Source organism: Cupressus sempervirens, chromosome 10, assembly GCF_028749045.1.
Source record: "Cupressus sempervirens isolate cs-2001-9-10 chromosome 10, ASM2874904v1, whole genome shotgun sequence".
NCBI lineage: Eukaryota > Viridiplantae > Streptophyta > Pinopsida > Cupressales > Cupressaceae > Cupressus > Cupressus sempervirens.
In genome coordinates this window covers 308,440,828-308,456,835 of record NC_143127.1, presented here as the reverse complement: position 1 = coordinate 308,456,835, position 16,008 = coordinate 308,440,828, and positions in this window count along the sequence as shown.

The following is a 16,008-nucleotide window of genomic DNA, read 5'->3' as shown; positions in this document are numbered from 1 at the left end:
CAACTCAACTATCTTCTACAATTAATGTAATTAATAAATAATATGCACTTTATTGTCAAAGACCAACTGACCAAGTTCTCATTATAATTCCAACATACTTTATCCTCTTTACTCAACATATTTACTAGTTCATCTAGTTATCTCTCTTTTTAAACCCTCTTCATCATTCAATTGATATTTATCTCTACACTATTAGTAAACATTGTTCAAGTATGTTTGACATCAATGAAAACATAATAATTGTTTAAATAGTATTTTCCAACAATCGTCGTCTTTGGTGTTGATGGAAACACCTCTAGTTACTAGGAAAATTCAAAAGACTTGAATTTTGTAGCAAACCACAATTAGAATAATTTTTATGTTATCATTAATGTCAAACCTTACTAGTGAGACATTTACTACCTATGTAGAATTTCATATCATTCAATTGATGAAGAGGATTTTAAAAGAAGAGATAAAAAGAAGTCCTAGGGGAAAGATTTAGTTATGTAGAATTACAATGGGAACTTGATTAGTTGGTACATTAACAAGATAATGTGTTGTTTAATAATTACAGTAAGCAGAGAAGATAGCCAAATTGAAGCCTAGTAGAGATGATCAAAGGAAGACCAACTTCATAAGAGAAATTAATCAACATAGAAGAATATTAATGAACTTATACTTTAGGTTGTGCTATGGTAGTGTCGATCGAGTGAGTGTAGAAGCCTTAAACATATAATATTTATCAAGTGATAGTAGAAGTTGAGAGAATACAATATCTACTAAGTATAAGAAAAGATAGAGTATGTTGAGAAAAATAGTTAGTATTGACTGAGTTGTCTAGTGATGGCTGAGGCTAAAGAACACAATATTAATTGATTGATAACATTTCATAGTTTCTAAAGGAATTTAGATTCTCAACCAACATAGTTGAATTTAGAGATTAGTAAAAGTGCATAAAGAATAAGTATTGATAAACTAGACCATTTAATGCATGATATACCATGTTTGATCATTCCTAGGCATGGAGTCATAGAGAAGTTTTGAGAAGTATCTAGATAGAGAAGGAGAAAATGAAATCATACAATGATTTGATGAATCTAACATAACCCTATGATCAACAATGATGATTAAATAGAAAAGATCAAATCTACCTATTTCAAGAGGCATAAGGATAACCTAGAGAGGTAAGTAGTTATTGATTTTGTTTATTTGCGAACATGAGTAGAAGGTTGTGAAGAGATCAACATAGGTAAAGTGTGATTGCTTGAAGGGTTTCCAAGAAAATTGGTGATTAATATATTAATAGAGTCTAGTCAATGGATCAGTAGATGAGGTATATTGTGATCTATATTTGCAAAGTGAGTAGTATTTATTAGATCAACATGTTGTTACTTTCTAACCATTGAATTAGTTAAAATACTTTAATCAAGGTTGACCTAACATACATTTTTTAATGCATTAACCATGGTGGAATTTTAATAAGATTTTCTTAAGAACTCTAACTAGGAGACTCCTAATAGGGTGATTAAATCCTTTAATAGTGTCACACCTAATAGTGTGTATTCTAAGCTTTAAAAGGGTTTGCTCTAAACCCAACTCACTTTAGAAGAGTGAATATTTGGTATCATGTTACCGGTCACTTTTTTGTGCCATACTTTTGTGAATGGTATTTAATATATTTAATTTCTTATTGCTTTGTATTTTGGAAGGAGGTTTCTATTAGGATACGATTAAGTTGATATAGAGACCAAATGTACTAATGAATAAATCTAAGTTGCTAAAAGTGGTTAAATTTTATTTGAAACATATGGACCTGAGGATAACTAATTCTCGCCCCCTCCTCCCCACCATATCAATTATTCTAAAATAATTCTAATAATTGGTATCACAACTTGTGGTTCTTGTAAGGAAAGTTTGAAGGGACTTAAAGCTAAAGATCAAAATGTTCAAAAAGGAGGTACCCAAGTTGAACAAGGAGAACTTCCATGCATGGAAAAGACTAAGAAAGTTGCACATTGCTGGAATTGAAGATCCCATAGTGTTGTACCTAAAGCATAACTACATACCAATACTAGCACCTATGATAGCCTAGTAGATAAAGGAGAAATAAGAAAACAATCATGCAATGTTGGAGATTACTGTTAGATTGTGGTGACTAATCAGGAAAGTACTGTACAAACTTCATAAATAGTGGGGTTAGGGTTGGGTATTTTTTGATATATATGTGGTGATACCAAATTGGTTCTTGTGGTAGTATTGAGCTATAAGGGATTACGGATTGTAATTAGGTTGTAATCACTAGATTGTAATAAGATTGTACTTGTTGTTTGGTGGACATAGCCCAGGGATTGGGTGAACCACGTTAAATCTTGGTGCCTTGTGTTCATTTTTGTGTGTTCTATTATTATTTTTTGTTATTGGTTATATTTGCATGTAGTTTTTATTTCTATCTATGGTTTATCCTAACAAGTGGTATCAGAGCAAGGTTGTCTTTTAGTTATCCTCTGCAGGAAAGTCTCACGGTTAAGTGGGAGTCTCACAATTGAGTGGGAGCGATGGCAGATGAGGGTAAGTTGAGGGTTGATAGGTTTAATGGGCAGAACTTCTAGTTATGGAAGATGCAAATAGAAGACTATTTATATCAGAAGGATTTATGGAAGCCATTGGAAGGAAAAGCCAAGAATTAGGGAACTATGTCAGAGTTTGAATGGGATCTTTTGGGCAGAAAGGCACTTGGAAGCATTCAGTTATTCTTGGCACCATCGGTGGCATTTAATATTACAAAAGAAAAGATGACAGAAGATTTGATGAAAACCCTAGCGACATTGTATGAAAAGCCCTTCACTTCAAATAAGGTATTTCTCATGAAGCGTTTATTTAATATGAAAATGGCAGAAGGTGGATCTGTTGCAGATCATTTGAATGAGTTTAATACTATTACTAGTTAATTATCTTCTGTGGGTATCAATTTTGATGAAGAAATTAGGGCTCTCTTGATTTTGTGTTCTTTGCCTGAAAGCTGGAATTGCTTGTTAATGGCGGCGAGTAATTTTGTTTCTGGATCTAGTACCCTAAAATATGATGATGTGATCGGTGTTATTTTAAGTGAGGAAACTCATAGAAAATCCTCAGGTGGATCTACATCAGGAAGTGCTTTAAATACACAAAGCAGGGGCAGAACGACTGAAAGAGGAAGTAACTCTGGAAATCGTGAGAAATCAAGAGGAAAGTCAAAGGGGAGGAGGTCTCAATCGAGAGGACCAAATGATTGCTGGTACTGTGGGAAACCAGGGCACAAAAAGAAAGATTGTTGGAATCAAAAGAAAAATGAAGGAGATAAATCAGATGGAGACAAGGAGGCAAATGTGGTAAGTAACAAATCCAAAGAGGATGCTTTTCTTTTGTCTTTAGAGAGTGTTATTGATTCATGGGTTTTAGATTCTGGTGCTTTACTTCATGCTACACGTCATAGAGGTTATTTCATTGATTATGTCCAAGGGGATTTTGGGCTTTTTTATTTGGGGGATAATGAACCCTTTCAGATTGTTGGAAAGGGAAAAATTAAGATTAAGTTGCAGAATGGGAATCATTAGCTACTACATGAGGTAAGACATGTTCCAAAACTAAGTAGAAATTTAATTTCAGCAGGGCAACTCGGTGATGAGGGTTGTGTAGTTACTTTTAATGATAAAAATTGGAAGGTTTCAAAAGGTTCCCTTGTAGTAGAAAAAGGTGTGAAAGTAGGCACCTTATATCTTTGTACAGGTCATTTTGTTCCTTCTACTTTGATTGTTTTAGAGAAAAATGAATATTCAGGAACAATTACTGCAGTTGAGCAGGGAGAACAAATAGCTGTTGTAGATTCTGATACAGCGCTATGACACAATAGACTTGGGCACATGAGTGAGAAAGGTATGAAAGTACTTCATTCAAGGAAAGTTTTACCAGGTCTAAAATGTGTGAATATGAATTTCTGTGAAAGTTGTGTGTATGGAAAACAAAAGAGAGTGAGTTTTGTAAAGACAAGGAAGGAAAACAAAAAGGAGAAATTAGAGCTTGTGCATACAGATGTATGGGGACCAACCCCGGTATCTTCCTTTGGTGGCTCTCATTATTATGTTACATTTATTGATGACGTAACTAGAAAAGTATGGGTTTATTTCCTTAGACAGAAATCTGATGTATTTCAAACTTTTAAGAAATGGAAATGCTTGGTTGAAAATGAGACTGGTAAGAAATTAAAATGTCTCAGATCTAATAATGGTGGTGAGTATTGCAGTCATGAATTTGAAGATTATTTCTCCACTAATGGTATTCGTAGACAAAAAACTGTTCAAAAGACTCCACAAGAAAATGGAGTGGCTAAACTCATGAACAGGACTATAATGGAGCGCGCAAGGAGCATGAGGTTGCATGCTGGGTTGCCCTTACACATGTGGGTAGAGGCTATCAATACTATAGTATATTTGATTAATAGAGGTTTTTCTACTCCTTTGGGCTATGGTATTCTAGAGGAAGCATGGACTGGTAAGAAGGTGAGTTATTCTTTTCTCAAGACCTTCAGTTGTGAAGCTTTTGCTGATATAGACTCTGAAAATAGAACCAAGCTAGAAGCTAAATCAAAGAAATATGTCTTTTTTGGATATGGCATTAATGAATTTGGTTATAGGCTTTGGGATTTTGAAAATCTTAAAATTATTAGAAGTCGGGATGTTATATTCAATGAGAAAGTGTTGTACAAAGATCTGTTGCAGCAACATGAGAAGAAAGAAGATGATTATGTAGTGCTGGATGATACTCCAAAAGCTGATGTTCTAGCCATTCCTCATGATGTGCAACAACTGCAACAACAAATACCACACACACCAGTGAATGTTAGATGGTCAACAAGGAAAATTAGACCTCCACAAAGGTTTTCTCCCTCTTTGTATTCTATTTTACTTACTGATGCTAGTGAACTTGAAAGTTATGATGAAGCTGTGCAGGTGGATATTAAGATTCAGTGGGAGTCTACAATGAAAGATGAAATGGACTCTTTGCTGAAAAATAAGACATGGGATTTGTGCAAGTTGCCTACAGGTAAAAAGGCTTTACAGAATAAATGGGTTTACAGGTTGAAAGAAGAGGAAGGAGGTAAGAAAAGATTTAAGGCCAGGTTAGTTGTAAAAGGATTTGTACAGAAAAAGGGAATTGATTTTGATGAGATATTTTCTCCTGTTGTTAAAACGACTTCTATTCGTACTGTTTTAAGTCTTGTGGCTACTAAAGATTTGCATTTAGAGTAGATGGATGTTAAAATAGCCTTTCTTCATGGTGATTTGGATGAAGAAATATATATGGCTCAGCCACAGGGTTTCGAGGTCAAAGGTAAGGAGAACTTAGTGTGCAAATTGAAGAAAAGTTTATATGGCTTGAAGCAAGCACCTCAGCAATGGTATCTAAAATTTGGCAGTTTTATGCATGAGCATGGATATAATAGGTGTCATTCAGATTACTGTGTTTATTTTAAGAGGTTGGATGATGATAGCTACATTATTTTATGTTTATATGTTGATGATATACTTGTAGCTGGGTCTAACATGGATCATATTAAGGGGCTGAAATGCCAATTAGCACATGCATTTGCTAGGAAGGATTTGGGGGTAGAAAAACAAATCCTTGGTATGAAGATTTGCAGAGATAGGAAGAACAGAACATTGATGCTATCTCAAGATGATTATGTTGAGAAGGTGTTGCAACATTTCTCTATGGAGAATGCTAAAGCTGTTAGAACACCTTTACCTAGTCATTTGAAATTGACTAAGGAGATGTGTCCCAAGACACATGAAGAGGAGGATAAGATGTCCAAGGTACCCTATGCTTTAACTATAGGAAGTTTGATGTATGCTATGGTATGCACTAGGCCAGATATTTCACATACAGTGGGAGTCATTAGCAGGTATATGAGTCATCCAGGATTTGAGCATTGGAATGCTGTCAAGTGGATTCTAAAATATTTGAGAGGAACATCCAATAAGTGTTTACACTTTGGAGGCTCTACTACTGATTTAAAGGGCTATGTTGACTCAGATTTGGCTAGGGATATTGATACCAGGTGGAGTACTACAGGTTATGTCTTTACTGTTGGTGGGGCAGCCGTGAGCTGGGTTTCTAGGTTACAGAAGATTAATGCTCTCTCCACTACAGAGGCAGAGTATGTTGCTGCTATAGAGGCAGCCAAAGAGATGATATGGCTTCAGTTCTTCTTGGAAGAATTCAGACATCCTCAGAAGGATAATTATTTGTTCACAGATAGTCAGAGTGCCATTCATCTTGCTAAGAATTCAGCTCTGCATTCTAAGACCAAACACATACAGTTGCGGTACCATTTAATTCAGTCAGTTTTGGAGGATGGATAGTTAAAGTTGGAGAAGATACATACCAATGACAATCTAGTAGATATGTTGACAAAGGTTGTAACAAGGGAGAAGTTGAACTCCTCTTCAGCTTCGGTTGGTCTTTTAGACTGAACATGAATAAAAGAACAGTAGAGTCCAAGATGGTTTGATCCAGTGGGAGCCCCATGTGGTAGTGGTATTGCTACAGGATCAGTCTCCAAGTGGGAGATTGTTGTTTAGTGTGGAGCCTGATCAGTCCCCAAGTGGGAGATTGTTAGATTGTGGTGACTGATCAGGAAAGTACTATACATACTTCATCAATAGTGGGGTTCGGGGCATCGCCCCAATTTTTTTTTTTTGGGTAGTAGCTGACATGGTAGCCGACATATTATGGCTGACATGTTATAACCCTAAAGCAATTTAATAATTGTATAAAAAGGGCTTAGGGTTGGGTATTTTTTGATATATATGTGGTGATACAAAATTAGTTCTTGTGGCAGTATTGAGCTGTAAGGGATTACGGATTATAATCAGGTTGTAATCACTGGATTGTAATAAGATTGAACTTTTTGTTTGGTGGACGTAGCCTAGGGATTGGGTGAACCATGTTAAATCTTGGTGCCTTGTGTTCATTTCTATGTGTTCTATTATTTTTTTCTGTTATTGGTTATATTTGCATGTAGTTTTTATTTATGTATGTGGTTTATCCTAACAATTACATCTTCCCTATGTTACTTAATATTTGATGATATAAAGGAATGTGCTACTATAAATAAAATGTGCAAAAAATTGGAAAAGATCCATGATGGAGACAAGAATGTACTAAGAACTATGTCAAAAAGATTAAAAAGAAAGTTTGATGGTTTGAAGATGAAAGAAGTTGATAACATTGCATGATACTATGGCCGAATCAAAGAATTGGTTAATTCAATTAGAGGCATTGACGGAAAAATTAGGGATGAAACTATGATTAGCAAGGTACTAAGAACCCTAATTCCTATTTATGATATAAGAGTTTATAAAATACAAGAATCAATATGTAATCCTAGTAATGATCTAAAGTTGGATAGTTTAATTGGAAGGCTTACTACTTTTGAATGGTCAAATTTTGATAATTTTACTGGCCTTACTATTGAATCTTCTTTCTAGTCATAGTTCACTCCACATCTATAAGGATAATGATAGTGAATCATCTAATGATGATCTTGAGGATCTTGAAGCATTAATGCCTAGAAGGATATCAAGAGGTAAAGGGAAATTCAAAAGTAAAATTCCTATATTCTATTTTTGATGCAATAAATTTGGTCATATTGTTGCAAGATGTCCTGATAAGGATATCAAGGGTGAAAGGAAAAACAACAATGATTGAGGAAGAGGATATGGAAGAGAAGCCAGATGATACAAAGACTGCAACGAAAAAGTAAGAAATGTTTTTATATTATCGAAGAAGAGATTGGTAGTGATTTTAATAGTCATGATGAGGAATTCTTTTATGTTGTGATAAAAGATGATTCTGATGAAGATGAGAAAATTACATACTTATTTCATAAATGATTAAAGTTGATAGATGGATAATTGATAGTGCTTTCTCACATCACATGACTGGTATTAAAAGTAATTTTGAAACTTTAGAACATCATAAAAGAATTTTTGGGAAGTTTTGTAATGATGCACCATATCTTGTGAAAGGTAAATGACCAATAAGATTGACTAATAAGATCAAATGTGATAATTCTTATTGGGTTGAAGGACTAAATTTTTTTTAAAAAGTCTTGCATAATTGAATAGTTTAGGTTCTAGAATTTTGTTTCAACACAAGAAGGCTAAGATCTATGATGGTTATGGAGAACTTATTATAGGTCAAGAACAAAAAATATGTAACTTGTTCTACCTCGACTTATCTAATGACACATGTTTTTGTGCATAGTATGAAGACTTGGTTATGACATAAGAGCCTATGTCATGTAATCTTTGATGATTTGGTAAGCCTTAGTAAGATGACAAGAGTAAGAGGATTACCAAGATTGAAGAAACCTGATAATGTAATGTGTAAGAAATGTTGATTGGGAGAAATGAAAAAGTTTGGTTTCAAGAGAAAAACCTCTACATCTAATGATATATTGAAGTTAGTTCATAGTGACCTTTCTGGACCTATTGGAGTGCAAAGCTATTATGGTACCAAATATTTTATCCTATTTGTTGATGATTACTCTATAATAATGATTGTGATTCTTATTAAAGAAAAATTTGATGCATTTGAACTATTTAAGTGTTATTTGGCTAAAGTGGAAAAGGAAGTAGGTAAAAGCTTGAAGTGTCCGAAATCCTTGTGCAGGAGCACCTAGGCTAACTCCTAGTCCTAGTTCCTCATGTTGGTTTTTTCCTTGTAGTGGTCTTAACTAGTTTAGTTGGGTTTGTTTGAAGCTTATAATTTCATGTGATCATTCTTCTAGATGGATTTTACTAGGCTCAATCAATCCTAGATGTTTTTCTTGCTTTGTGTTTAAGGTTTTTAGGTAGTATGATTGGGTTTACAAGTCTTATGCCCTAGAAGTTGAAGGAAAATTTGGTTTTGACCTTAATTTTCCCTCTATGGTTTTTTAAAATCTCCTTAAATAGGTTGAAGGTGTAACAACCTGCCAAAGGATCTGTTGAAACTCAAAATTGCTTTCTCATTTTGAGCATCCATTTGAAATTTTGAGTCAAATCAAGCCCCATAAATGCATATGTACCTAATTGTACCTTTGAGGCCCCTAAGGTGTTTAATGTTTCTAACACCCTGCATTTATCCTTTCTGAGCATTCCATGAAGAAAAATTGAGATTCTGAGCCATTTCGTGAAGTCTCACTTTGAGTAATTGTCAAATTTGCATTTTGACTAGTGTCAAATAGCCACAAGAGGCTATGTTTGCATGTGAATATCTCTCACCCAGCAATATTTCATGACATGCCACTTTGGGAGTGCCTAACATCCATACCTAAGAGCCTATGTTTCAGATTTTGAGTCATTTTGAGTCATTTTGCCTAGGTTTTGAATCCCTCAAAGTTGGTCAGTTATCAAAGTCATGATGATATGAAATGTTCATAATTTTGGGAAACCATGTTTGACCTATAATAACTTTTGACCAATTGACCAAAATGATGAAATTCCCTTTGCATTGCATTTTAAATGTCAAAGGCTTGTTATGTTTCAAGTTTCATCTCTTGATGAATCTATTTGATCAGTTTTCAAATGTGATTCCAAACACAATTTCTATCTTTGTACTAGTGTTAGCAAATGCAGATTTTCCGAAAACCCTGTTTGTGACATCATGACTTGAGATCTATGATAGGTCAAGTTAAATGGATTGTACCCCTATGTTTCCCTCCAAAAATACTCCAAGTGTGTTAGTTTTAACTCATGACGAATCTATTTGCACACTTTTCTAGGTCAATTCCATTTGCAAAAATCACCTTTCTGTCATTGTTTCCAATGAGCAATTCTAAGTAGCTCACTTTCACCGCTTGCCATTTGTGTCTTGTTATTCATCATGATCCCAAATTGGAGATTTATAATGTTCTCATAACATAGAACGAATTCCCTAGTTTTCATTTTCCCAAGTGTCAGTTTATCTAGTTTTAAAGCCGATTTCGAACCCAATTTATTGCTTTCTGACATGTTTTTGTGCTGGCAGTTTTGAGAGGGCAAATTTTGTGGTCAATATCTTTTCACCCGAAAATAATCATGAGATGGTATTTGACAAGGTAAGAGCATGCAGAAGAGAGAATTAGTGGGTTATTTTTCAGAGCTCGATCAGGTGTTTGGGTCAGTTTTTAAGGTTAGTCAGTGGACCTCCTAGCACTAAATTCACAGTTGCAGAAAGAGGTGAAGTAAGTTTTAAAATGTTAAAAAGTGATGCAAATTGATTGATTCTTTGTCAAATCAATGTTAGATGTTCTATGGATCAGTTTGGCACTTCATTCATTCAAAATTGAAATTTTTTTTAGCCAGACCCACTTTGGGGTCTGACTAATTACACTAGACTGATAAAATAAAATGTGAGGACAATATGTTTTAAACCCAAGAATGATTTTTTTTTCTATGTAAATGGAGTCGCCTTTTGAAAGGAAGTCCATGGTAGATGAAGTCATAAATGTAGGGCATTTTTACCAAAGGACTATTACCAAGAAGGCGATCACGTCTATCCAGAGTTTAAAGTATTGGAAGCATACAAAAAAGCTCTAAAAACAAAAGTAATATGGGTGGACAAGGATGACATTGCAACCTATAAAATCAAAGCAATAGCTAACCCTCAAAATGAAAATAGAAGAGTCCATATTAGACCACCTACAAATATTCTATCACAGGGGTAGGTTGTAGAAATATGGGAAAATATTATAGGTCATCCTTTAGAGAAAACTCAAATATTAGGACATGATTGCCAGAAGACTATGGAAGGTAAACCTCTTGAGATACAAATTATAATTCCACATGCCTATAAGATATTCTATGAAGATTGGACAACTAATTTTGAGATAGGGGCTGATGAAAGAGAATCTTCTCAACTGTATCACAATGTCAAGTATATTATCGTGGATTCTTACTTGAAGCTCTATGCACAAGTTCAATGGAAGCCTCTCAACTGACTTCCCATGCTAATAACTCTCCCTTTCCTTGAGTGATATGCATTTTTTCCAACAATAAATTGTATTGTAATATTATTAAAATAAATCAAGAAGAACACCTTCTTTCCAAGTCTGATAGAAATGATGATTGAGAAGAACAGTCTTATCTGAGGAGACAACTTCAAGAGTGGTCAGATTGTGGATTTCCTTGTTGGTGCCAGTATCAAGCCACAGACCAAAGGTAAAGAGGCCTTTCTCAAGGCATGCACCATCATAAAAAATATAGGAGCTATAGTAAATAAAGAGTACTCAATGCAAGCAATCAGCTCCAGAGTAATAAGCAATGCCAAAGAAGAAAATGGAGTAGAGCACCATGCCTTGAGTTCAAAAAGAGGAGAAAAATGTGAAATAAGGGGCTTAGGCAACAAGAGACTTATGTTTGGAGAGAAGAGAGTAGACCCACACAAAATAAAGAAGTTGTTGCACTATTTGGAAGCTGCAAACTGGAGGAATCTATGCCTTCCAACTAGGAGTCAAAGCATAGGAAAAATGAGCAGTGTACATGACCAATGGAAGGACTCATGCAATGTATCCATGCCTATCCAAATGAGAATCCACTTGGGATATGCAAGAAATAGTAGATTGGACCAGCAAAGAAACCTCACACAAAAGACATAGGATGGGGCATCAAATGCAAGGTAGCTCAAAGAAAATAAGAGGTCACCAGAGAGTTAATATCTAGAGCTGGTAGTTGGAAGAGTAGCAACTCACGTAGAATAGGCACAGGGAACAAGGTATCCATGATGAAGTCGTAGTTTGTAATAGAGGAGGCCACAGGTAGAAAAACAGACTCATGCCAATAAAGGGCAGAGCATCCCCACACCCATGCAAACAAAAAGAAACACCTATGCATATGAAGGAGTAAGGGCAAAAAAGATGTCGCTTTATAGAGGAATTAGCCCATGCATATATAATAGAAACAACAAAGATGCCAACCTAGAATGAAAGATACGTTGCATGCTAAAGGGAAGACCTAGTCACCATTGAAATACTATGGTTAGTGGTTTTAGTCCCACATTGGGGATACTGTGAGTGTTGTGATAGTTTAAATATAATAGTGCTCACTTAACAAGGTGTTTTGAAAGGCAACACTCTTAATGAGACAACACTCACAGGCATGGGGCCCATTGACGGTTGAAGGTGGATGCCAGCTAGATCCAACATAAACAAATTTTAAATGAAAGTTCAAAGATGTTGATGTGGCAACAGTGAAGGAGATTGTGACACATGGCCGCATCGGATGGCAGGGGCACACCTACAATAATAAGATGCACACACAATAAAGAATGCAAGAATGTGGGATGCTGCCATGTGGTGGTGGGTCCTACACACAGTGAGGTGGAAATTAAGTGTTGTTTAAGATGAAGCAACTAGATCTCAACACATGTCATGATTTGACAGTCAATGCATGCCTGATTTCCAAAGGTGCACGAAGTTTAAGCAATACAGGTAAGCAAGTTGTTGACATGTGTCAGTAGGCTCTCTTAGATGATGACATGGCACTCGATGGAAGGAGTGGATGAATCATGGATTGACATGTGGCATTGGTCAAAGCTTGGTTGACCTGGATGACTCATTGAGGATAAAAAAAAAAAAACTTAAGTTGTCATATTAAAATGTTTTATTATTTTCTCAAATCATGTTCAGAATTTTAAATTAAAAGAGGCCTTTTTCTAAAGTTTATACTTTAGAATCTTTTAATTTTTGAAAAATTCAGTCACAAAAGTATAGCAGGGGTAGATTTTTCAAAGCAACTTTCAAGGGGTTTTCGAGAGGCTAATAAATGCTATATATCATCAAAATAGTGAAAAGATGAATTTTTTGAATATGGACTTAGTTTTTACACAAAAAATAACTAGTTCATGCTACAAGAGGATTTGTCTCTTTAGTTAATTTGTGTGTTTCATCAGGTGTTTTGAGTTCCTAGTTGGAGAATTCAGTAAAGAAATACCTTAAAACATATTCAGTGGTCCTTGTATCTGATTATTTTAAGGTTTTGTTGTGTTTTGGCTCCAAATTGGTAAGTTGGCACATATCAAGTTTCAATTATTAGATCTTTGTCTTTCATTGAGATATTTCTTAGTTTTGGAAACCAAGTGATGGAGATTTGATTCTAGTAGTTAAGGAGAGAAGGTAGAAAGATTATTTTCAACTTCTTGAGGGAGAATTTTGAAGGGACACATGTCGATTGTAGATTCAATCTAGGAATTCCTTCAACCTATATCTTTCTCATTCTTTCTCATTAGAGGGGATCCAGTTCTTGGAGAAAAAACTACTCAGTGTTGTGATACCAGGTTTTGGTTCTAGTTTTTGATGTGTTCTCATGACATTGACACCAATCTTCAACAAATTCTTCTTATATGAATAGTAGTAGGAAAGATAAATAGAGATAGTTCAGATCTATTAGGTTCTTTATGAGTTAATTTCATGCATTTGGTTGTATTGTTTCAAGGAAATGAATACAAATAAGCAAGAACTTCATCAGTTTTCTCATCTCTTGTCTCAGTAATCTTCAATGTTTTATGGTATTTAAAAAAAGAGCCCAGGTCATAGTTGCAGTCCCTTGAGGCTATATGTTGTTTCATTGTTGCTTTTAATTCAAGGAATTATGTAAATGCTTCAGAGAAATAAACAGGGTTGCAAGTTTATTGAGGAGGATATTAGGTAAGAATGAGATTTAGATTGAACACAGATGTCCATTTACAAGGTGAATAGATAGATCTTATATTTGAATATATAAATAAGTATCAGATATCCATATGTATGCATTTGATTCATGGATTTGCCCAATGGATTAGGCAAATGTCAGCTACAAGATCATTAAAGTCTTACTGCTGCATATCTGAGGGTTTTTTGAATTCAACATTATTAATCAAATGTTCTTTCCATTTCATGTTGAAGGACCTAAATGTTTAACACTCACTCAACTTATGAGATTCATAGCTTTGCATTTAGCTACTATAGATCTATGTTATTTCATGAGTCATTAGGAGAAATAAGGGTAAAATTTTCTTAATAGATTCAAGGATATGTTTTTGCACTACTACGGTATCATTTGAATTTGAGGTCTACCCACCTAGGTTTAGTAGAGCCTAAAGTAGAAGAAGGATCGAGCCTTATAGTTTTCCTTGTGTCTAAAATGATATGTTGAGAATGGGAGTTAGCTACCCCTAGATATGTAGTATTCTCATGGGGATAATTGAAAACTCGCTAGCATTTTCAAACACCAAAAATGGTAACTCTGTTGGGGAATGTATTGAATCGGATTTAAGACAAACCTTGAGAATTTGAAAGAAGGAGATTCAATACAACAAGAGAAGTGTGTGAAAAAGTGTCAGCAATAATTTTTTTGATGTTCTTTATAGTTTTCTTACTCCAAATCACGCACCCTAGTGAATTTTTATCCACTTGCAATAGTAATTTTGAAGGAAATAATGCAAATTGTTGTCACTAAGTTTTACCTTCAATCAATTCAGTCAATTCTTATTTTTCAAGGTGCTATTGTAATTCAGAGTCAGAATTGTTTTAAAAGTGTTCTCTCTCCTTTAAGTATTTAAAGATTTGCAACGTTCTAAAAATTGACAATCTAGTTCAGACTTGTCATGTTATGAATCATGTTTTAAAATCTTTCTCACAATTGTGAGTGGCGACTCTCTAAAGGATCTCTAAACCGGTGTAGATCGATTATGTATAAATGTTTTCAAGAGTTTTCAATTGAAGTAGGAAGATCTGAAAGTTGTGTCAAAACTTTGAACAAAAAGAGAAGATCTATATAAGTTTCTGACTGATAAGTGTAAAAGTGTTGTTTGATTTGTTGTCATAAGATTTTGGAATGATAAAAATGAATCACAGCTATGATTTCATTTAGTTCTCCTCAAGGAGATGGTGACTCTACAAAGGATATGATTAGTGGTGTGAGAAGTGAGATCAGCACCAGGCCAATCAGTAGATCAAGGTTTCATGCAACAACACTAAAAGGTATTTTATATTTTCATGTGATTCCTTTTCCATGAAAGTGAGTTCTACATTTGTGTTCTCCATCAAGTGGTATTTCTAGCACTAAGATAAGGAGAATAGTTTGAAAGGTCTTATGCACTTCATTGGATCATGTTTGAGCTAGTTGTATTTAAGTTTGTGAAGTGTGTCTGAAATTGAAATTGGTAGAAGGGTATAGTTCTGCTGCAATTAATAAATACTAAAAGTAATCTCGGTGATTGAGCTTGAAGTTTAAAGAATGTTGAGTTTCCCTTCATCAAGTATGCAACTAGTTAGTGAAGTTCCTAGATCCATTTCTACCAAATGGTATATGCCATTAAATTTTGATGGTATTCATGGTTTCCTAAATTTCATTCCTAATGATGTTAGAAATCAATTGCCTAAGTTTAGTGGGAACCATCTTGTTTCAGCTAGTCATCATCTTGAGTTGTTCAATGATTTGATGGGTGACTATGAGATTGCTCATGAGGACATGCACATGAAGTTATTTTTCCAAACCTTAGAAGGTGATGCTAGAGATTGGTTTATGTTTTTACCAACACATTCTATTTCATCTTGGAATCAGTTGCATTCCGCCTCCATGGAGCAATTCAGAGAACAAGTAAGCATATCTGATTCTTATGATAAGTTCTTGAAGATTCATATTCAGAGTGATGAAATTGTCCCTCAATTTAACATCAGATTTGCAAGAGTTTTGAATGAAATCCCTAAGAGTTATAGACCCGATGATCAAATGTGTTCAGTTGTATATTTTGATGCATTTGACAAGAAAATGAATTATCTACTAAGGGATAAAGAACCACAGACATTATATCAGGCTTTTATGACCACTAGAGTTATTGAGAATAATTTGAAGTATGAATTGACTAGAGGTCATTTTTCCTTGAATGATTGTTGATATAATGTGCTTGAAAGAAAGGATGAGTGTGGTGTTGAAGCTTATGTCTCAAATAAGAATATCAACACCCCTACTGTAATATATAATTAGG